This window comes from Phocoena sinus, chromosome 3 (assembly GCF_008692025.1).
Source record: "Phocoena sinus isolate mPhoSin1 chromosome 3, mPhoSin1.pri, whole genome shotgun sequence".
NCBI lineage: Eukaryota > Metazoa > Chordata > Mammalia > Artiodactyla > Phocoenidae > Phocoena > Phocoena sinus.
The window spans coordinates 169,283,281-169,305,701 of record NC_045765.1 but is presented as its reverse complement, the minus strand read 5'-3'; the positions used below and the strand labels follow the sequence as shown (position 1 = coordinate 169,305,701).

Here is a 22,421-nt window from a genome sequence, read left to right as displayed (position 1 = left end):
TTGGAAGAAGGAAGTGATTAATAAAAGAGTGAATCAAAGTGCCCAGTACTAAAATGGGCAGAAGACCTAAATAGACATTTCTCCAAAGAAGATATACAGACTGCCAACAAACGCATGAAAGAAGGCTCAACATCATTAATCATTAGAGAAATGCAAATCAAAACTATAATGAGATATCATCTCACACCAGTCAGAATGGCCATCATCAAAAAATCTAGAAACAATAAATGCTGGAGAGGGTGTGGAGAAAAGGGGACACTCTTGCACTGCTGGTGGGAATGTGAATTGGTTCAGCCACTATGGAGAACAGTATGGAGGTTCCTTAAAAAACTACAAATAGAACTACCATATGACCCAGCAATCCCACTACTGGGCATATACCCTGAGAAAACCAAAATTCAAAAAGAGTCATGTACCAAAATGTTCATTGCAGCTCTATTTACAATAGCCCGGAGATGGAAACAACCTAAGTGCCCATCATCGGATGAATGGATAAAGAAGATGTGGCACATATATACAATGGAATATTACTCAGCCATAAAAAGAAACGAAATTGAGCTATTTGTAATGAGGTGGATAGGCCTAGAGTCTGTCATACAGAGTGAAGTAAGTCAGAAAGAAAAAGACAAATACCATATGCTAACACATATATATGGGATTTAAGAAGAAAAAAAAATGTCATGAAGAACCTAGGCGTAAGACAGGAATAAAGACACAGACTTACTGGAGAACGGACTTGAGGATGTGGGGAGGGGGAAGGGTGAGCTGTGACAGGGCAAGAGAGAGCCATGGACATGTACACACTAACAAACGTAAGGTAGATAGCTAGTGGGAAGCAGCCGCATGACACACGGATATCAGCTCGGTGCTTTGTGACTGCCTGGAGGGGTGGAATAGAGAGGGTGGGAGGGAGGGAGACGAAGAGGGAAGAGATATGGAAACATATGTATATGTATAACTGATTCACTTTGTTATAAAGCAGAAACTAACACACCATTGAAAAGCAATTATACACCAATAAAGATGTTAAAAAAAAAAAAATAGTGCCCAGTACTGGCTAGGCTGTGTTTTATGGTTGAACTCCTGTGGACAGATCAGGACAGACCCCGGGGAACACTCGGAATTCCAGACCAAGTCTAGACTTCATCATCCACTTGAGAATATGAAACAACCCCCATTCAGAGCCACAGCAAAAATGCATCTATTTATGACATTACTGAATCCCTTTTGTGTTGGGCATTGAAGAGACAGAGGCAGACAAAGGGAAGAGGCAGACAGAGGGAGAAGGATGTGAAGACAGGGAGTTTCATGTCAAGTAACTTGGGAGAGTGTATAAGCATTGATCCCTTCCTTCCTTCGCCAGTGAGTAATCACTGAGTGCATCGGCCTTTTATTCTGTTGTACTGTCTCTTCCCATAGGACTGATCATCTTCCAAAATGCAGATTATTTTTTTTCATTTACTTTGCCTCTTTTAATTGTCTGTGTTCCTCTGCTGGATTGCAAGACCCCAGTAGGCAGGGACCTTTGTCTGATTCATTCATTGATGTTTCCCAAGCACCTAGAATATGGCACATGGTAGGTATGAGTTAATATTTCTTAATAAAATAAGGTCACCTCTCCAAGGTTGAAGCCATAGAGATAGCATTCAGTGTGTCTGGGTGCTGAGAGCTCTTTTCTCCCAAACCTTCAATCCGGCTGTTCTGTCTGATCCTGAGGCTTTGCTCCTGAGCTCTGCAGCTCTGCTCGGCCCTTCTGGATCACAGCTTGGGTGGCCTCTCCCTGGATGAGGTGCACCCTCACAGTACTGCGTCTGCCCACAGGTCTTCTGAGGCCCACGTGTGCAGCCCCCGTATCCGGCACTGCCAGTCTGGGGTGTGCACCCCTACCCCTTCCACCATTCTGGTCTTTCCAAACCTCCCCTCAGACTCCAGCCCAAACTTCCTTCAATGCTTTGACGCCCCCCCGAAAGAAAGAAAAGGGGTGGAACTGAAGAGAGAGTGCAAGGAGGGGTGCGGGGGTGTCACAGGTGCGGAGTCTGCTCCAGCCTTGGGGAGGCAGTGAGATGCGGGCTAACAAAAGACAGTACCCGTCTTCCCACTCCCATCCCTCTGTGAGGCGCCCAACCTCGGTCTTGAAGGCTCTTAAGGCACAAAACCACTTTGTCTCCTAGGTCAACAGCCCCTCCCTGTTCATCCCCCTCACCGTACCACCGCCCCCCCGCCCGTCAACTTTCTATGCTCTCTGATGCCCGCTGATGCCCACCGTGTGCTAAGCCCCGGGTCAGAGAAGGGGGCTGCAGAAACACAAAGTAAAGAGCCGAGGTCCAGGGAGGGCTGCCGAAGAGGAACAGCAGTTACAGCACAGAGGGAAGGTGTCGCCATCACCGTAAGCTCGGGGGCCAGAGGGACCCGGGATGGGGGGCCTGGCCCGACAGTGAGCCCAGGAAGGAGTCTGGAGGAGGTGGGAGCTGAGCTGCATCTTGAAGACAGAGGAGAAGAGAACAAGCAGGTTGTGGAAGGGCAGGTCCTGATGTAGGAAAGGGGGACCTGAGAGCCTGGGCACTCATGGAGCCCACAGAGCTCAGGGTGTGAGAGGGAGCTTCCAGGAGGACGGGGGAAAGGTGGGCTCCAGGGAGTGTGGAAACCGGATTGCAAGGGGCGATTCCTGCTCACTTTGAAGCTGGGGGTTTATCCTGAAAGGATTTTCACTCTTAGAGGCACATGATCAGACTGTGCTTTAGATTATCACGGTGGCTGGGGGTGCTGGAGTGGGGATGCCTCAGCAGAAGGAGACCTAGTGCTGTGTCATCTTCATGCCCATAAACAGGGAAAAAATGACCACCCGCCCACTTTCAGGACAAGACATCACTGGCCATGATGCTTACCAGGATTTTGCAGGAAAAGAAAAGGAATGTACAAATGTACGTAAACCTCGTTGCTTCATGGCACTGAGCACAATTCATATAGAATATTTTTTAGAAAGAAAAAGAAATTGTATCTTAGGGACTGGAGGCAGCTACTTGCTCAGCATGAGTCAGGTACTCTGTTGTCTAAGAGCAAAGGACAATTTTGACCGTAAATGTCCTGCTGAAATGGGTCTCCCCACTTCATAGCCATGTACACATAGAATACACATTAGGCAAACTTTCAATTATTCAGGAAGTAAACCAGTATTTCCTAAGGAAACCACTGAAATTAATGAAACCTTGTATTTTATGGACTGACCTATTACTATCATCCCTTTGAATTTACTTAGGTTTGTTTGTTGTCATTGTTGTTTTTTCTTTCATGAAGCTCAGAGTTTTACCAAAAGGTTCTGCTGTTAGACTGCTATTGCAGAATTGACCCTTGAGGTAGTTAGGATGAAAAATCAAAAAATTAAATCATAGCATGGATTGTTCACAGGGACATGCCTACTCCCATTTAAAATAACAAATTAAAAATAATATATATATATATATATAAAACCCAGCACAAGCTTACCTATGTGTAGCACCTGACACGTAAAATTTTCAGGGTTATTCATTTAATCCTCATGGAAATTTTGTAGGTTACATATAGCCTGTAGTCCTATACACTGTGAAATAAAATTTCTTTTTTTCTCCTTTTTGCTGCTTATCATGAACTTTTTAAACCAGATTTTAAAGGACTGACTTGGGTGAAAGCTGACTTAGTAGTAATGGGCTTAAGGTTTAACATTCAGAAGAAATAGATTCAGTATCAGGAGGGAAACTCAAAAGCAATTTGTCTATAATTTGGTGCAAAAAAATAAGAGAGTTGATACCTAGAGCATTTTGACTCAAAGGGAATCTCCCTCAATAGGTTTTTGAACATTCTGGGAATGAGTGAGGCAGATTACCCCCACCATCCTAATTCTATGTGTGGATGGAGGTAAGGTGAGGGAGAATCAACCCATCTCAAGGCACCATTAGTCTTCTTGTTTCTATACCGGCCCTAGAGAGGAAGGCTTCATCCATCAAGTACAACAGCATGATATTGTTTGTAACAAATCAACCTTGACTGTTTGTCAAGGGCCATCTGAAGGCCAGCAGGATGGATGGGCATTTCTGGAGGTCCCAGGTGTGAGTCATAATGACAGTGCAATGGAGCCATAATTCAAAACGTTACTTAAACATCCTTGAATTTTTTATATGTTCAACCTGCACTCAAAGGACATGAAATAGAGCAGGAGGTGTTATTAGTGTTACAAGTTAGACTGGAGCCCGTTGCAAGTCCATGCTTAGCCACTGCTGTGTGACCTTGAGCAGGTTACTTAACCCCTATTTGCCTCAGTTTGCTTGTCTGTGAAATGGGGAACTGAGTCTCACCTAATTCCTAGGGTTACTTTGAAGATTGAATGAGTTTATAACAAGGCCTGGCACATATCACTGCCATGTTTGCTATTCTTAAGGTGAAGGAAAAATTAGAAGACATTTGCATGAGGCTTTATATTTTTAAATATGTTATTTTTTAAAAAAAAGATGGATGCTGACAGGAAGCAGGTAATGAGGGAAGAGCGTCCACTGGGTCAGATGTTCAACCTGCATGGGGGGTACAGATTTCTCTCTTGACTCCCTCACAAAGCCTGGTATACTGTTAATGAGTTAACACATCAACAACTGATGATCAATCACAGGTGACCGATTGTCCCAAGAAGTCAACCTTGGGAAAAATCTGCTTTGCGGAAATGATTGGACCTTTGGGTTCTGAATCACTAGGTGACGTTCCTGGTGGTTACTGTGGCTCTCATGCTAGCTCCTGCTTGATGGGCTTCATGTTCACCCTCCAATATCTGGGCATACAGTTTACTTGTACAACCTTCAAAGAGTCACCTATGTTCTAATCTCAGGGTCCTCGCCCTTGCTGGTCCTCGTGTTGGGGACCGCTGCCCCACACTATTTGCCCAGGTCTCAGAAATGACATCACTCCCTCTGAGAGGTCTCCCAGACCAGGTTGGGTCCCACCATCGCTGGCCATTCTATTCCTCCACACTCCACCTTGGTCAATACTTTCCAGTAGATGTTGAGCCCACAATGACTGGACTGTGGCCAAAATGGTGGACTAGATACCACATGTGGCATGCGACAGACTCCATGTGAATATCTGTTAAATGAACCGTGGGTGCCCTCCAGCCAAAACTCTCTAAGAATGAGCAGAGTTGGTTTTATTGACTTGTTGCCATAGGAAAGAACACGTACTGTGAGGACCCCTGGCCTCCGCAGAAAGAGAGGTTAGAAAAGGCACATAGGATTTGAGTTCTCCTAGGTAATCCTGGGGATGTTTCAAGAAAGCTAGACTTTATTCTAGGTTGAAAGCTCTTGAGATGGGAGTCATTTATGATTGGGTGTCTCACGATCTTATCTAGAAGGTCAGAGCAATGCAACAAGGCTAAAGCTATAATTGTCAAACCAGTCACCCCCATCACGCAGGACTGGGGGCCCTAGTGGCTGGACAATGTCCACGTTGTTGTCTGTACTCAGACATGGTCATCCAGCGGTCCTGTGATTTCTGGCTCCATCCAGGTCACAGAGCTGCTTCTCTGCTGCTGCTGGTCTGGAAGATTTCTGTGTCCAGCAAAGGGACACCAAAGCCTGGCTGATCAAATCAGGCCAGTTCAGATGCCTGGGCTACTTGTCTTGTTCTCAGATTATCAGCTGGGTTTTCTTCCCCTTTTCTTCAGTTTTCTCTGGGCTCCTCTGCAAACCCCAGATCATTACCATGGCTTTGGGTTTCTGAATTATTCCTCCAGGAGAAGCTCAGCTACCTACTCAGTTCCCTCACGTTGAGGCTGCTTTTATCTTCTGCTGCTCTGACCTGTTCCCTCTTCCTGTCACTGCCTTTCCAATGCAGTAAACCTTAGTCATTGAAATCAAAGTGTAGTTTTAGAAACTTTCCTTATGGGCAATCCTACCATTTCCTAAACTCAACACCAGTAATGCATTCTCATACACCCCTTTTCAGTAGTGTGACATGCTATTCCCTTTTCTAAGTAAAACGGGCTCTCCTCAGTGACCTACTGTGTCTTTTCTAATGGTGAAGCAGCCACGACACTAAATGGCAAAGCATAGCAGGTTCGCAAGGGTGATGACTGCAGTTGTATGCTATTCATCTCTTTTACAAGCGCATTGAATTAGAGAGGCAATTTATTTCTTTAAAATGAAGGCGAAAATATCTCCCCCGACTGGCTAATGCTGAAGTGAGTAGATTGCCCCCTAGTCCTGCATGGAGAAGTTAGGGATGCTGGTAAGATTAGCATAAGTACATTCTGCTGCATATAAGGAAAGATCTTAGAAGCAACAGAAATCAGAAGAGAAATCGGGCTGTTTATAAGAATTCTATGCAAACCAGGGCCACGTCACATGCTATTTTCTCTACCCTATACCTAAAAATGGCTACAACTCTTACAGCTGGAGGGCTGTCCTCATCCTACTGGTGTGAGGCAAGCATGTGCATGTCGCACGAGGGGGGCAGGAAGGACTTCACAGGGTCGCCTTACTCTGTGGCAGACACACATGACCCCACAACTCTAGGGCTCTGGAAGGGGTACTTCATGGCTCTAAACACTCCCATCTCTAATGTCTCAGTGCCACCAACTATGATCTCTTAAATGAGAATAGAAGACTCCCCTAGTAGCTCAGGGGGACAGCCTCATCTATCTCAATTGATGGGTCATGAGGATTCGCCAATGCTTCCTCCTGGAGGCCAGTTAGATGGCTTCAGGGAGGGCAAGGGTCCATTCACTTTTGGAAGCGAACTCTGTTGGATTTGCAGGTTGGGGCAAGATCAGCTCTGGAAGCGGAGGCTTGTGAAGGGATGCCCTGCTCACCCCTGGGCAGCTTCGATTTGAATTTCCCTCCTTTGTGAGGGGCAGAACACAGGGCAGCATGCAGACTCTTCCCTCACCTTTGCTCTTCCTGTGCAGACTTTATGAGGCTGCAGAAAGGTGGAGGGGGGAGAAGCAAGGCAGAGATGGGGGGAGAGGGGTCCTGCCTATGTCTCTAGGACCCGCTCCTCCCCAGCTCAAGTGTACAGCAATCCACTGTGGACTGTGCGTGTACCGCCTTCCCAAGGGACTCATGGCCACGACCCCATGGGGGTGCTATGTGGAACAGACCCCCGGCCAGGACAGCAAAATAGGTTGCTGCTACCTATCAGAAAAAAGAGAACTGGTCAACCAGCTCAGGCTTTGTAGAGATCTGCCAGGAGAAAAGGCAACTACAGTGAGGATGTTATGCCCTTTGCAATTGAAATGGGTTAAATGCACTCTCTTGAAATTGTCCCTTTTCAATTTCCCAAATGTAATGAGCAAGAATAAACTATTTAAGAAAGAAATCTGAGTGACTTCTTGATTTGCAAGAGAATAGAGTACATTAGCACTCACACTTTGAGACACAGGGAACGTTCCTCTTCACAGACTCATTAAGATGGAAAATGAGTTTCTTTGCACCTTAGCCCCTAAACAAACCCTGCAATAAAAAGATAAAATTAATTTATGGAGGTTTGTTCCCGCTTTTGAAATTCAGAGCAGATCCGTATTTCTCTGCCGGCCTTCCAGAAGGCTTTTGCTTATTTAGGTTTGAAAACACCTTTGATGTGGCTAGTGTCTGACCAGAGGGGAGGAGAGTGATTGGCTCTAGAATCCTGCAGGATGAACTCTGAGTGTATTGGAGATAAAACATCGGCTTGAAGTCACGCATAATATAGGCTCTTAAAACCAGCTACTCATTTCAAATAGAAATGAAACTTTCCAACGTGCTGAACCTGGCATGATGCTGTGCTTTTGTAGAGTGTTAAACGCTTTGGTGCTGAACTTCACAGAGAAAAACAAACAAAAAAAGAAAACCCTGCTTTCTGTAATCAGATAAGAATTGCATCTAGGCTGCTACTTTTCCCCTGTGGGGCAGTTTGTTTCATCTGAATTTTAGTTCATGTGCTTTAGCAAAATATCTTGGTTTCGATAGTCACAGAGCAGTAAGTTACATTTAGGGAAACTAATGCATACAGCATTCATATATTATCATTCTTTTATTATTGACTACTCAATGGATAGGGTGTTTAGAGAAGCAAATTAAGCGACAAGCATTGTGTTACCATAATGATACTCAAACATAATGGAAAATTTTTAAGTAAGATGGATATTTTAATAACTTAGAATGTAACATCTAGTGTTTTCTTTTTGGTGGTGTGTGTGTATTGTTGCTGTTTCTTTTCTTAATTTGGAAGGAGGCCTTTGAATTCTCAAGAGAAGCACACAGCCTCTCCTGCCTACATCAGTATGGTTGAACTTGTATTCTTTTCCAGAAAGAGCTAGCCCTCCATCATTTTGTTCACAACTATCTTCATTAATTAAATATACCATTAGGGAGAAATTCACATCATCTTTACAAAAACAAGCCAAAGTGTCAAGACAAAAGGACTTCGGATGTATGTCATAGCCATCCACTCAAGGGCAAATGGAGCTTCTTCATTAAATAAATCCTTTGAGATCATTAAGGAACGTCTAACACTGAAAGTGTATGATGTTAAGCAAAACCAAACAAGAAAAAATAGACACTGTTATAAACTAAAGCCAAAGTCTGTTCATAAGCCTTGATTTATATGCAATTCTTGCCATACCATATTTTAAATGTAATTAATGCATCAATATATCCCTGTTAATTGGAGGTACTCCTATTTTGAAATAAATATTGTGTAAGATGCTTCATGAACGTACAGAACACATTGGGATAGGTCTCCCCTCAGAGACACTCTGTATTTTTAACCTGTTTCTTAAAGAACTCCCATTTCCTCCCATATATGCATGGCTCTAGTCCCAAACCTCAGATGCTTTACCTCTGACCTTTCCTAAGCCTGAGGGAAAAGAAACGTACCCTGCCCTTCCCCTTTATTTTTCCCGGAGCTTGTCTCCCTGCTGTGCCCTGTGATCCTGCTTCCCGGCCTCCAGGAGACAGGAAAACATCTCCTTGGCTCTGCTCAGTGATGGGTCCTCTGACCCACCTCAAGAGTCTGTTGCAGGAAGAAGGCAGTGGATTGAGTAGCTATTGAGATCGCCACATGTGGGGAAAGTTCCAAGACATTCTCCATCCTGTGGACCCTGGTCATATCTGCCTAAAAATCTAATCCAGTATAGTGAAGAAAGACCTGTGACTTCTATCCATCTGGAGTCTTGTACTGCTTAAATTAAGGAGCCTAGGAAGAATTTGGGGTTATATAAAGAAGACTGGAGACCTGGGAAGAATTGGGGGCTATAGGAAGGTGTGCCCAGGACATGGAGCCCAGGGTGGATGGGGCTACATTTCACATCCTAATGGAGAAAGTTAGGATCCTTGATGGACTGGAGGATGGGGCTGGGTGAGGAGTGTGTCTCTCTAAAGAAAGTGTCCAAGATCCTGCAATGAGCCAAGGCTTGAAGGTGGATGTGGCCAGAGGAAAGTCCCTGGAGGCAGAGGGAGCTAAAGGTGCTTTGAGGTCGGTGATGTATAATCATCGATTTGAACCTGTTTGCTGCGCTGAAACATGATTCATTCCATCATTAAATCTAATGGTTAGTTATTTCTGGAACAAAACTCATACTCTTAGAAGATTTGGGGGATGCACCTATTGGGGGGGGTGTTTTCAGTTACATGAATAATCATGGGCACACCACCAAGCATGGGAACACCACTACATACAACAGAGTGGACACACAACTCACACACACACACTCTCCCCCATTCACACCCTTGCACTCTCTCACATATCACACACTGACACACAACCATTACGTTTATACTCACACACTCACATGCACACTCAAGCACACATGATCACACACTCACATGCTCAGACACACAACCAATAACACACACACACTCACACACACTCACATGTACACTCACACTCACACACATACTCTTACAAACACACCCACCAATTACTATTATTAGTACAGTCCTAACGGTGTACGAAACACCTAGACACCCCTTGTGAAGCTGTTATTTGAGGCTTACACCATATGCATTTTATAGGGCAAGCAGCTGAGACAGGGAGAGGGTGAGGAACCCAGGCAAGGCTATGCAGCAGATCACAGAAGCTCTGGAACCAGCCTTCTCACCACCGACAACAGACCCAGACTCTGTCCCCTCCATCCAACTATACCTGACCTCAAACCACATGTAAGAATAATTATAATTGTATTGTGTGGGTGCTTACCTAATGCAAAATGGGAAAGGCAGAGACCAAAATGTGACAAATAAACAGAAGGCTTCCATGTGAATTCTCATGTGTTTGAGGTCAGCAGAGCCCCTGTTTTGCACTTCAGTTCTTCCTCATAAACAGAGACCTCTGTGCCCGGCAATTATATTCAAAAGGCAAGGTCACTAGAGCCAAGAGGCCGAGCAATGCCTGAAACCACATAAGGGCAGCAACTTCCCAGGGAGGACCCAGGGGCCCGGCTCTGCGGTCCCACAGGACTCAGCTCCAACTTCTGGCTTCCAGAGTCAGTTCCTGCCTGCTTCCACCCCGCCACATCGCCCTGCTCCATGTTCCTGGGGAGCACATCCTGGGCAAATGAACAAGTGCCCAGAGCAGATCGATGCTGGTGCTGATGCTGACGGGCAGCCCCACCCCCCCACCCCGACCCTGAATTGCTGATCTTGCTCCATGGGCACAGCCCCGTATCAAAATGTCAGGGCAGAAACTGTCAGTCCTGACTGCCTCAAATTAAAGATGAGAAGAAGAATAACAAGTCTCTGCCCATAACTATCTGTAAATCACTTTTATTCCTCTGGTTCTTGTTACAGAAATATCATGCGGGAGAGATCCAGAGTGATCAGTAGACAGAAGAACCTGCTGCCTTTCTTACACCTATGAGGAGGCCTTAGCTCAAGAACCCTGAATCTCCTCATTCATCACTGATGCCTCCCATGATTATTTTTGTCTCTAAATGCTCTTTCTGTGGGGGAAGAATAAACAGTCCTCTCTGAGGGCGTCCCTTCTAAGTCATCAGCTCAATCACCTTGTGAACCATCCAAATGGATCATCTCCGGAAGCTGAAGGTCTCTGGCCAGTGTCTTTCTGGCACTCCTTCCCATGCCAGGTCTCCTAATATCACTGAACCTTTCTGGGTAAACCTCACTGTGGACAATATCAGTAAGAGAGTTTCCTGGATGCCCTCACCAAGGAGGAATGAGGGAGAGAACCTATATTTGCCATCTATAAAATGCCAGGTGCCCAGGATGTAGGGATTGTTGCTCCCTACTCAGAGAAGGTGAATAATTGTCCCAAGGTCACACAGCTGGTAAATGACATGAGTGTGATTTGATATCTAGTCTATATAATTCCAGTTCTGCTCTCTCCAATAGTGCTTCCTTGTCCCAAATTCCTTTGGTGAAGCAAATACAGGACTATGATACCATTTTGCAAAGAAGCAAAGAGGGAGCATGCTTCCTGAGAGCTCAGGGCATCCATCACTGCCCAGGTGGCCCCTTGCGTTTATGATTTATTATGAGCAACTGCTCAGAATCACACAACAGAACAATGGACAAGGATCTGAGAGCCAAGAAGCACTTTTCTCCCCACGTCAAGACTGTTGGGGAAAAAACATCTCCTTTCTCCATCAGTTGTTCCTTTTTTGGAAGCAACATTTTGGACAGGACAGAATTCCTTGATTGAAAGTCACTATTACGTAGAGACACACTGTCAATTTAATGAGAGAATTAGGAAAAAAGTACACAATAATTGCAAGAATATCTCTTTTCAAAGGACTAAAATGAGGCTTATTAAACACATGCATCTGAGCATCAGGAGAACACTCCAGCATAGTTTTGTGTAAGAGGAAGATGGACACCCCCTGAGAACAGGTGGATACTTTTGTTAATAAAAAAGGGAGCTATGACCTTGCCTGGGAGATGAGCTTCTCCAAGAGGTGGAAGGAAACATGAGTGTTTTTAATATGAATAAGCAGGTTTCTGTGGAACAACGTTCAAGCCAAACTCAGCAGTCTGGAATGAAGAAATGAATCCTAGTGATCTGGGCTGACAAAGCAATGCCTTGGGTAGTCTTCCAGACACAGTTGTGCATTACCCACCATTGCTGAGACTAATAAGTTGAACACAAACCCGGTGTGTGTGTGTGTGTGTGTGTGTGTGTGCGCGCGCTGCCTATTGACTCTTCCAGGTTTTATTGGACTCAAATTATTTATTAGGCAAATTCTACTGAACATCTTTCATGGTACCCTACTCAGCACCTTTTGTAGAACAAGGTTGTTTTTAATGTGCTGCATTTACTCAGTACCTACGGTGTTCCAGACAGCAAGCTAGGTTTGGAAACACACAGGAAAGAAACTGAACTTTTGTTCTCAGGAAGCACAAAGTGTGCACACTGTAAAAGACTCTAATGACTATAATGTTGTGAATTAGATTCTTGACAAATGAAAGAGCTGTTTTTGATATAAAGTTTAAGTGAAAATAATCAGACATACTTGTAATACCTTTTAACTCAACAATTCAAGAGAATATTTTTGTTGGGATTATTTTGTTCAAAACTTTCCTCTTTAGCAGTCTTGATCATAACTCCCCTACTCCATGCTGCTTGTGAAGACCTTGCTTCTGAGGATAAGTAAATGTCCTGTCTATCCTAAGTCATGTGGGGTGATGCACATAAGGATTGCCGAACACATTTGTGGGTGGTACGAACTACTCTGAATTAGTGGGCATCTGCAGGTGGTAGGATTCTCAAAGGTATTCTGGGTTTGTTTCTGATTTTTGAAGTCTAGACATTGTTCAGGTTCCAGTCTTCCTTCCCTGACCCTTATCAATATTGTGAAAATGACTATAGTACCCAAAGCAATCTACAGATTCAGTTCAATCCCTATCAAATTACCAATAGCATTCTTCACAGAATTAGAACAAAAAATTCTGCAATTTGTATGGAAACACAAAAGAACTTGAACAGCCAAAGCAATCTTTTTTTTTTTTTTTTTTAAACATCTTTATTGGGGTATAATTGCTTTACAATGGTGTGTTAGTTTCTGCAAAAATATGGAACGCTTCACGAATTTGCGTGTCATCCTTGCGCAGGGGCCATGCTAATCTTCTCTGTATCGTTCCAATTTTAGTATATGTGCTGCCGAAGCGAGCACCAAAGCAATCTTGAGAAAGAAAAATGGAGCTGGAGGAATCAAGCTCCTTGACTTCAAACTATACTACAAAGCTACTGTAATCAAGACAGTATGGTACTGGCACAAAAACAGAAATATAGATCAATGTACAGGATAGAAAGCTCAGAGATAAACCCATGCACATATGGTCACCTAATTTATGACAAAGGAGGCAAGAACACACAATGGAGAAAAGGCAGTCTCTTCAATAAGTGGTGCTGGGAAAACTGGATGGCTACATGTAAAAGAATGAAATTAGAACACTCCCTAACACCATACACAAATATAAACTAAAAATGGATTAAAGACCTAAACATAAAACCGGACACTATAAAACTCTTAGAGAGAAATATAGGAAAAACACTCTTTGACATAAACAACAGCAAGATCTGTTTTGACCCACTTCCTAGAATAATGAAAATAAAAACAAAAATAGAGACAAATGGGACCTAATTAAACTTAAAAGCTTTTGCATAGCAAAGGAAACCATAAACAAGATGAAAAGACAAACCTCAGAATGAGAGAAAATATTTGCAAATGAAGCAACAGACAAAGGATTAATCTCCAAAATATACAAACAGCTCGTGGAGCTCAGTATCAAAAAAAAAACAAACAACCCAATCAAAAAATGGGTGAAAGACCTAAATAGACATCTCTCCAAGGAGGACATACAGGTGGCCAAGGGGCACATGAAAGGATGCTCAACATCACTAATTATTAGAGAAATGCAAGTCAAAACTACAAAGAGGTATCACCTCACACAGGTCAGAATAACCAACTCAAAAAATCTACAAGTGATAAATGCTGGAAAAGGTGTGGAGAAAAGGGAACCCTCTTGCACTGTTGATGGGAATGTATGTTGATACAACCACTGTGGAGAACAATATGGAGGTTCCTTTAAAAACTAAAAATAGAACTACTGTATGACCCAGCAATCCCACTACTGGGCATATACCCTGAGAAAATCATAATTCAAAAGGACACATGTACCCCAATGTTCATTGCAGCACTACTTACAACAGCCAGGACATGGAAGCAACTGAAATGTCCAATGACAGATGAATGGATAAAGAAGATGTGGTACATATATACAACAGAATATTACTCAGCCATAAAAAGGAATGAAATTGGGTCATTTGTAGAGATGTGGATGAACCTAGAGTCTGTCATACAGAGTGAAGTAAGCCAGAAAGAGAAAAGCAAATATCATATATTAACACATATATGTGGAATCTAAAAAAATGGTACAGATGAACCTATTTTCAGGGCAGGAATAGAGATGCAGATGTAGAGAACGGACACATGGACATAGCGGGGGAAGGAGAGGGTTGGATGAATTGGGAGATTAGCAATGACATATATACACTACCATGCATAAAATAGATAGCTAGTGGGACCATGCTATAAAGCACAGGAAGCTCAGCTTGTTGCTCTGTGGGTGGGATGGGGAGGTGGGAGGGAGGTCCATGAGGGAGGGGATATAGGTATACATATAGCTGATTGGCTTCATTGTACAGCAGAAACTAACACAACATTGTAAAGCAATTATTTTCCAATAAAAAAAATTTATTTTAAAGAACAGTGAAGCTTCTGCATCCCTATCTCCTATCCCTTTACACCCCATCAGCTTGCATTAAATAGATATGGGGGGGTTGTCTGGCTTAATCTTAGGTGGACTGAGAGTTCCCCAAGGATGATTCAACTCATCTTTGCATCTCTAGCTGATGGTTTTGTAGCCAGTGCATAGTGGGTATTCAATAAATAATGTCTTGAATGGCGTCAAAGATGATGCTTTAGTCCAAATAAGCAAACTTCCTCTTCTGTATATTCACTGCTCTGTAGTATGGGTGACAAGTACAGGACAAAGGTGACCTGCTCAAGTAATGCCTACTCACCAGTGGGAAGAACTTACAGGGACTTCACATGGTAATCTTCTGTTCCTATTCTGGAGTGTGGTTAATAGACTTACACGTTGTCTGCCTCCAACATGCTTGACTAGAAGGAGCATCTCACAGAGACTCTGTAGCTCCCCTGGAATCATGGAAGTCCCTCAGAGAGCCACCAATTAAGTAGTTTAAGTAACATTTCTATTGGAGTGCCCTTCATGTTAAGGGACATTTGTAAGATGAGTGTCACTCTCACAGCTGGCATGGGTGCACAGTAATTATCAGAAACAAGTGGAGTTTGGGATGGGGGCAGTGGGGTTGAACTGTAGAACCCGGTTATTATTTTCTATGACATAAAATCTGAAAAACTTGCCGTTAGCTGCTGAAAATAACAAAAGAGGTGAGACCTGAAGACTGAGAAGCAGTTTAGACTTGGGGAACCCAGAGCACACATGGTAGGCATGAAGGGATGCATTAACAGTGGCCCCAGGAGTCCGAGAAACAACACCAACCCCACCAAGGGGCATCCGCCTCTGGTGGTGATGCTGTCAGAATCTCATGGGAAACTACTTGGGTTTCCTTTCAGCTAAAAATGAAAGTGGGAAGTGATTTGCTTTCTTACACCCAAGCAAAATTACTGATTTTGCTTTTCATACTCATGTCCCTCAAATTCCTAGTCTGTGTCCTCTCTCCTCCCTACTTCCCATCCTAAACGAACAAGTACTTAGTAGGATTATTCATTCCCACAGCACTGCCGGGATGACATTTATCTTGGCAGACATGAATCGGTTACAGGGTTTGTTAACAAGGAATATGTAATGATTTGCTCTTTCCCATCGGGACATTTGGGACGCAGGTGTTGGGTGTCCAGGTATCCATTTGGGTGTCCACGTGTCCCAAAGGACACACAATAAGGTGGGGGGACAGCACAAAACACACCATGGGGTACCTGCTCCCATGACATGCACTAGGCTCACAGGTGAGGAAACAGCCCCAGCCCTGACCCAGTGAGGCCTCACCCCACAGCCAGGGCACCACCGGGTGGGTTTTAAGGACTTGGCTCTTCAGATGTAGCATCTTTGGGCCATGGACACTCCAGAAGACTGAAGTCAGGCCCTTCCCATGGGGTTGGGTCCAGGAAGTTCGATTATACACCCCAAAAATATGACCCCAGCAAGGGCCGATAGGGGATGTTCTCACCACCTTGGAAATGCCCAACAGGAGCTCAGGTGAGCTGAGTCTGAACTGCCGGTGTTGGAGCCCCAAGGAGGACAAGAAGTCGAAACATCAGGAGCCGTCAGGACTTGAACCTCTGATTGTGGCAGCACGTGCCAGAGGCCGCCCCAGAGAACATGCCGATGCCCCCCCCCCCAGCTTTCCATTTTCCCCCCAGGAATGGCGGGCCAGCCCAGCACCACATGGACCAGCACAGATGTGGGCGTCATCTCACTGCCAAGTCAGCCTTGAACAAAATGCGCCTGTACTTTCATGGACCCTTGGGGGGTGGGGGAGGAGAGGAGAAGGAACCAGGAGTGGAGAATTGCTGAGTGTTGAGTCAGGGTGGGGAACTGTCCTCAAGTTGCAGGGCCAGCCAGGGGGCCGAGACCGTGACTGCAGCTCCCTCAGAGACCGCAGGGCACCGGCTCTGCCGAGTCTGGTATGGGAAGGGAGCTCCCGTGAGGCCTGCCTGGAAAAGCCTCGTAACTGCCCGTGGTCAGGCTGAAAAATCAAAAATGGGACTTCAACCAGGACCAGACTCTGCAATCAGTGCCTAAAATTGATATGATTATACTTACAAAGTAAAGGAATGAAAAAGTGAGAGGAAATGTGAATGTAAAATATCAAAGTGAAGAATAGGATTGTTTTTGCATTTGAGTACAGTGAACAAAATTCAGACCTTCTCTCTCTCTTTCTGTCTCTCCATGTATATGTATGTATGTAATATATGCATACATACTACACATATGTACATATGTATACTGCATACAGGTATTTACTACCTGTATATTAAATATATGAGTGTACTACCTCATTACATATATGTATATGTGTGATGTATATATATTATGTGTATGCATGTATATTGTCATTGCATATGTACACATATGCATGTATATTTATGTGTACACTTATGTCTATATATTAAGAAATTGTGAAAAATACAATGTGAAAAGACGCACAGAGCTATGTGAGGGTCCCCAACCCCCTTGCCTTTTTCCCTTACCTGCTTTCCTTTTTCCTACTCTCTGTTCCCCCCGAACTTGGACTAACTGACAAATCACAAGTCTTGCAGGAGGTGCTCTCAAAGATATGTCTCTGGAGTTATCAGGATGGCATCAGCATCAGTGATCAGAGAAAGAGCCAGGAAAGAGAATAATATCCAACCATTCAAGCCACAAGATTAGCTCAGGATGAAAATCGCTACCTGAGCCAAACCACAAGGTCGCTTACTCTTTGCTTCTCCTTGTAACCCGCATCCACTCAGGAAGGTGCCTGGTGCTCAGGTGCTCCTCAGTGGGCTTCAGCTGAATAAAAACTTTAAGCTCTATTTGACTTATCTAAGGCATTTCCTTTTGACACGCTTCTCTTAAAATGTCCCCAGGATTTGTTTTCAGTGCGTGTGGTAAGATTGGACATGGGACTGACTGTCTTGAAAGAAGTTGTTACACTCACAGGTCCCCAGAAGCAGGAGGCACAATGCCATGCAGGGCCACAGGGGAAGCACCAGAGCAGGGGGCAGGGAGCAGGGGAGAGCCCGAGCCTTTATTGTAGTTTTTGAGGGAAAAAAAAAAAAATGGGCGAGGCAGGGAAGCAGGCACAGGACTAACCAGCTTGAATAATTTGGGTCGGCTCCAGGATACAGCTGTGTCCCTAGTTGTCTGCTAACTGCCCTGGGGTGGTTAAGGCAGAGGATTATTGCCTAGTGTAGGGTAAAATCCAGATGGGGAAGATACTTAGGGGTATGTGCTCTGGACTGGGTAATTTGCATATTAAAAGAATGCTCACAGTGGAGTAATTTGCTATCTATGAGAATTAGCCAGCCCTGGGAGAGGCAGCCTCTACCAGCCAGCAAGGCCCCCAAGATGTAGAAGCATCATAAAAAAAAATTAATGAGTAATACAACTAAAAAAGAAAGTATTTGAAGCTAAAAGAGGAAATAATAGGAAAACATCATGAAATGCTTCTTGGAGGATAGGATATTCAAGCTGAGGCTGAAAGATTGAGTAGACATCTAAGAAAGCAAACAGTGGAAGGGAAAAGAATTCCAGATTCAGGGAACAGCTTCTCAGATTGCCCTGTGGTAGACTAGAGTGGGGTAGAGAGGGTCTGTGGAAGGGACACAAGCTGATACCTCCTGGGGGGCTTTCACCGAGTGAATGTTCCCACCATGTTCTGCTTGCTTATATTTTTATGTCATTTTTTTGCTTGTTTATAAATATTTGATTGAAGTATAAAGTACATGCTGAAAAATGAGCAGATCACAGGTGTGCAGCTGGATGAACTTTTACACGGTGACCTTGCCCATGTGACCACCACCCACGTCAAGATATTCAACATGGTCAGCACTCCAAAAGGTGCCCAGGTGTCCCTGCCATGCCTTACCTTCCCTAAAGATAACCATTTATCTGACTCTAGCTCACATATTTGTTTTACCTGCCTTTTTATTGGTATAAATTGACACATGCCCGCTGTATACTTCTGCATCTGATGGTTGTCATACATTTTATGTTTCTGCTGGGGTCAGTGCTTTCCTCTCGTACTTTGCTGTATCTAATTACATCTGTGAGCATACTCCAGCTTATCCAATCTACTGTTGTTGGACTTGAGAGTTGTTTCCAGTTTCTAGCTACTGTAAACAACGCTGCTATGAACATCCCTTTCTATGTCTTTTGTGCACATATATTCTCATTTCTGTGGAGTTTATTTATCCCTGGAGTTCAGATGTCTCTGGCTCATGGGGCCTGTGCAGGTAGATGCTTTACCTACATTAGAAAGATGCTGCCTAAGGACCAGTGTTCAGAATTCTTGGAACAATTTTCATTCCACCACCTTGGTGTCTGAGGAAAGTTCTCCTTTAAGTATTAATAACACTTAATACTGTCTTATTCATTTATTTGTAATTTCAGCCATTTCAGGGGTAGTGTGGTGGATCACATTGTGGGTTTATGTTCCATTTCCCAGATGATCTTCTTATTGGTTTAGTGGTTGTTTAGATATCATCACCCACTACACTTTATAAAGTGCCTTTTCAAGGCTTGTGACCATTTTTTAAAAATTGGGTTATTGACCTTTTGCTTATGATTTTGTAGATGTCTTTATACATCCCGGATATAAGTTTTGCAAACATCTCCCTCCTTTTGACTTCCTTTTCTATGCTCTCACCAGTGTCTCTTGGAGAGCAAAATGTCTTAATCTTAATGTAGTACAATTTACTGGTCTTTTATGTAATGATCAGTGCTTTTAGTGTCCTGCTTATGAAACTTACCTATCTCAAGATGTTAGAAAATGAAAAAAAATTAAACTCCCCAAAATGGAAGAAGAAAATAATAAAGATAAGAACATAAATCAACAAAATAGACATGCTTTTTAGAAGAATAAAATTAAATTTCTAGCAATAATTTTAAGAAACAGAAAGAGAGAATATACAAGTACCAATATTAGTAAATGTAGAAGTGATGCCTATGGGCCTCCCTGGTGGCACAGTGGTTGAGAGTCCACCTGCCGATGCAGGGGACACGGGTTCGTGCCCCGGTCCGGGAAGATCCCACATGCCGCGGAGTGGCTGGGCCCATGAGCCATGGCCGCTGATCCTGAGCGTCCGGAGCCTGTGCTCCACGACGGAAGAGGTCACAACAGTGAGAGGCCCGAGTACCGCAAAAAAAAAAAAAAAAAAAAAAAAAAAAAGTGATGGCTATACAGATTCTACACACATTAAAGTGATAAAGATATGTTAACAAATTTATAAATTTGAAGTGTTTCAAAATTTGAAAATTTAGATAAAATGGAAAAGTTATTAGAGAAAACATAGCCAAGGTTAACACAATATGGAAAATCTTAATAATTACATATTTATTAAAGAGAACCATCACCATATCTATAAATATTTTATTTAAATTTTTTAAAAAGATAAGGGTTAAAGAGGAAGAATTAAGCTGTCATTGCATTATTAAAAGATAATATGCTTTTTAAAAGGAAATCTAAAATAATCTACAGATAAAAAATATTAAAAATTATAAATAAATTTAGCAAGTCTGGTGGATACTACACCAGCAAAAATGATTAGAGAATAAAAATTTTTAAATATTTTTTATGTCAAAAACATCAAAAGATAAGACCTCCACATAGAAAACTACAAAATTACTACTGAAAAAATGTAAAGAAAACCTAAGTAAATAGTAAGCTATGCCTTCTTTTTGGTTTAGAAGACTCAGTATAGTATGATGTCAACTCTCCTCTAAAATAATCAAAGAATTTTATGTAGCTCCAATCAAGATCAAATAAATATATCTTTTTTTACTTGTTTACCCTGCTGAAATTTTGACTGGGATTGTGTGAACATTATAGAGCAATTTGGAGAGAATCAGGATCCTAACAATATTGAACTTTCTACTCCATGGATGTAGATTATATCTGAGCTTCTGTTGAGAGCCGGGAGTCAGGAAGGCAGAGACACTTGACCCTGTTCTACAACAGGGAAATCACATCACAACGGTGCCTCAGATGAAAGGCAGTAGGAATCATTTTGATGGTCAAATGTGTACATGCAGCAGAGAAGAAATCAGAGGAAAAGAACACAAGGCAATGGGTTCCCCGAGGAGACCCAAAATGAGCCGACATGATGGATGATCAATGGCCTCATCAATGATCACTGTCCAAGCCCAGGAACTGTGGGCTGAGGACCCTCCTGGGGACCGGGCACTGGCCATTACTGCCACCTGGACAGAAGCTTCCTTGGTTAATTGAATGTTCACAGAAGCCCCTGATCCCTGCTCTGTTTTCATTAGTTATTCTGAGCCAGAGACCAGGGTCATCAGCAGATTATTCACACAGCAGGTGGAAACAGTGCCTTGACATTGGAAATAGCTGAGTGCAAAATGCCATGCACCTAAAACTCAGAAGAGACTCCCAGGAGGTCACACTGAAATGAACAGGTCTTCTAAAGCCAGCACTCTGTTTTACGGAAGAGGAAGGTGTAGCAAGTGAAAGGCTGAATTCTCCAAGGTGACCCAAACCCACAGAGGGGTGGGACCCAGGACAAAAGACCAGGTCCCAGATCCCCAGGGCACAAGCATCCATCCTTCCCTCCCTCTTTGCCAGCTTTAGGCCTCAGAATCCTGGGGTGGTGCAGGATTTCCTGTACCAACTCTGTATTTTCTTTGAATTGAATTACACACACACACACACACACACACACACACAAACACACACTATATTTTTCAAGCATGTAGATGTTACTGTGATTAATAAAATATAAAATTATTTCAAGCTGTTACTGAATTCATATCTTTTATCATAATATATTTCCTCAATTAATGTTTATTAAAAGTACAAACATCTAGGGCTTCCCTGGTGGCGCAGTGGTTGAGAGCCCACCTGCCGGTGCAGGGGACATGGGTTCGTGCCCCGGTCCGGGAGGATCCCACATGCAGCGGAGCGGCTGGGCCCGTGAGCCATGGCCGCTGAGCCTGTGCGTCCAGAGCCTGTGCTCCGCAATGGGAGAGGCCACAGCAGTGAGAGGCCCACGTACCACAAAAACAAACAAACAAAAAAAAAGTACAACCATCTCATGAATTCTCACCAAACTGGTGAAATTACAAAAGAGGTCCTACCGGAAGCATTCAGAAACCACAGCCCTCCTCTTACACTTTCTAACTTCCCATTCTGAAATAAACAAGACAGAGGTGAAAAGCAAGAATTTTCAAGAATCTCTTCTTTTTCTGTCTTAGATGATAATAATGACTGTGGACTTTGTTCACTAGCCCACCTATACGGTAAACAATGCACACCCTACATTTCTTCTTGAAAGGTAGCAATTGCTAAATTAACTTGTAACCACTAGTGTTGCATCTGTGAATGATGTACAGGACCAAGTGAGCATTCCATTAAGGATAAAATTTGAAACTCCAAACTACTCATATTCTTTTTCAAATCACAAATTACTTTGAATGCATCTTTAAAATAGAACAAAGGAGCAAATTCATGGGTGTTTTAGTTATTTGCCACTTGAAATCTACAGGACTGTCTTCTACAGAAGGATTGCATGTGTCCACATAGAATATCATCTTTATTTTCAACAGACAAAATTTAGCCCAACTGCAGCACAGAATGTCCTTGGATTGTGCAGTCTTAGATGGTGGATGTGTATTCTAGCTGAGACCATCCGATGACAGGTTTAC

At 43.3% G+C, this 22,421-nt stretch overlaps 1 non-coding gene across 1 annotated transcript; it reads right to left on the bottom strand.

The window, feature by feature from the left end:
- Window positions 1-13,013: 13,013 nt before the first annotated feature.
- LOC116752447 lies at window positions 13,014-13,120 on the bottom strand. The gene has a single exon (XR_004349513.1). It is a non-coding gene; the product is annotated as a U6 spliceosomal RNA (small nuclear RNA).
- Between the last annotated feature and the right edge of the window lie 9,301 nt (window positions 13,121-22,421).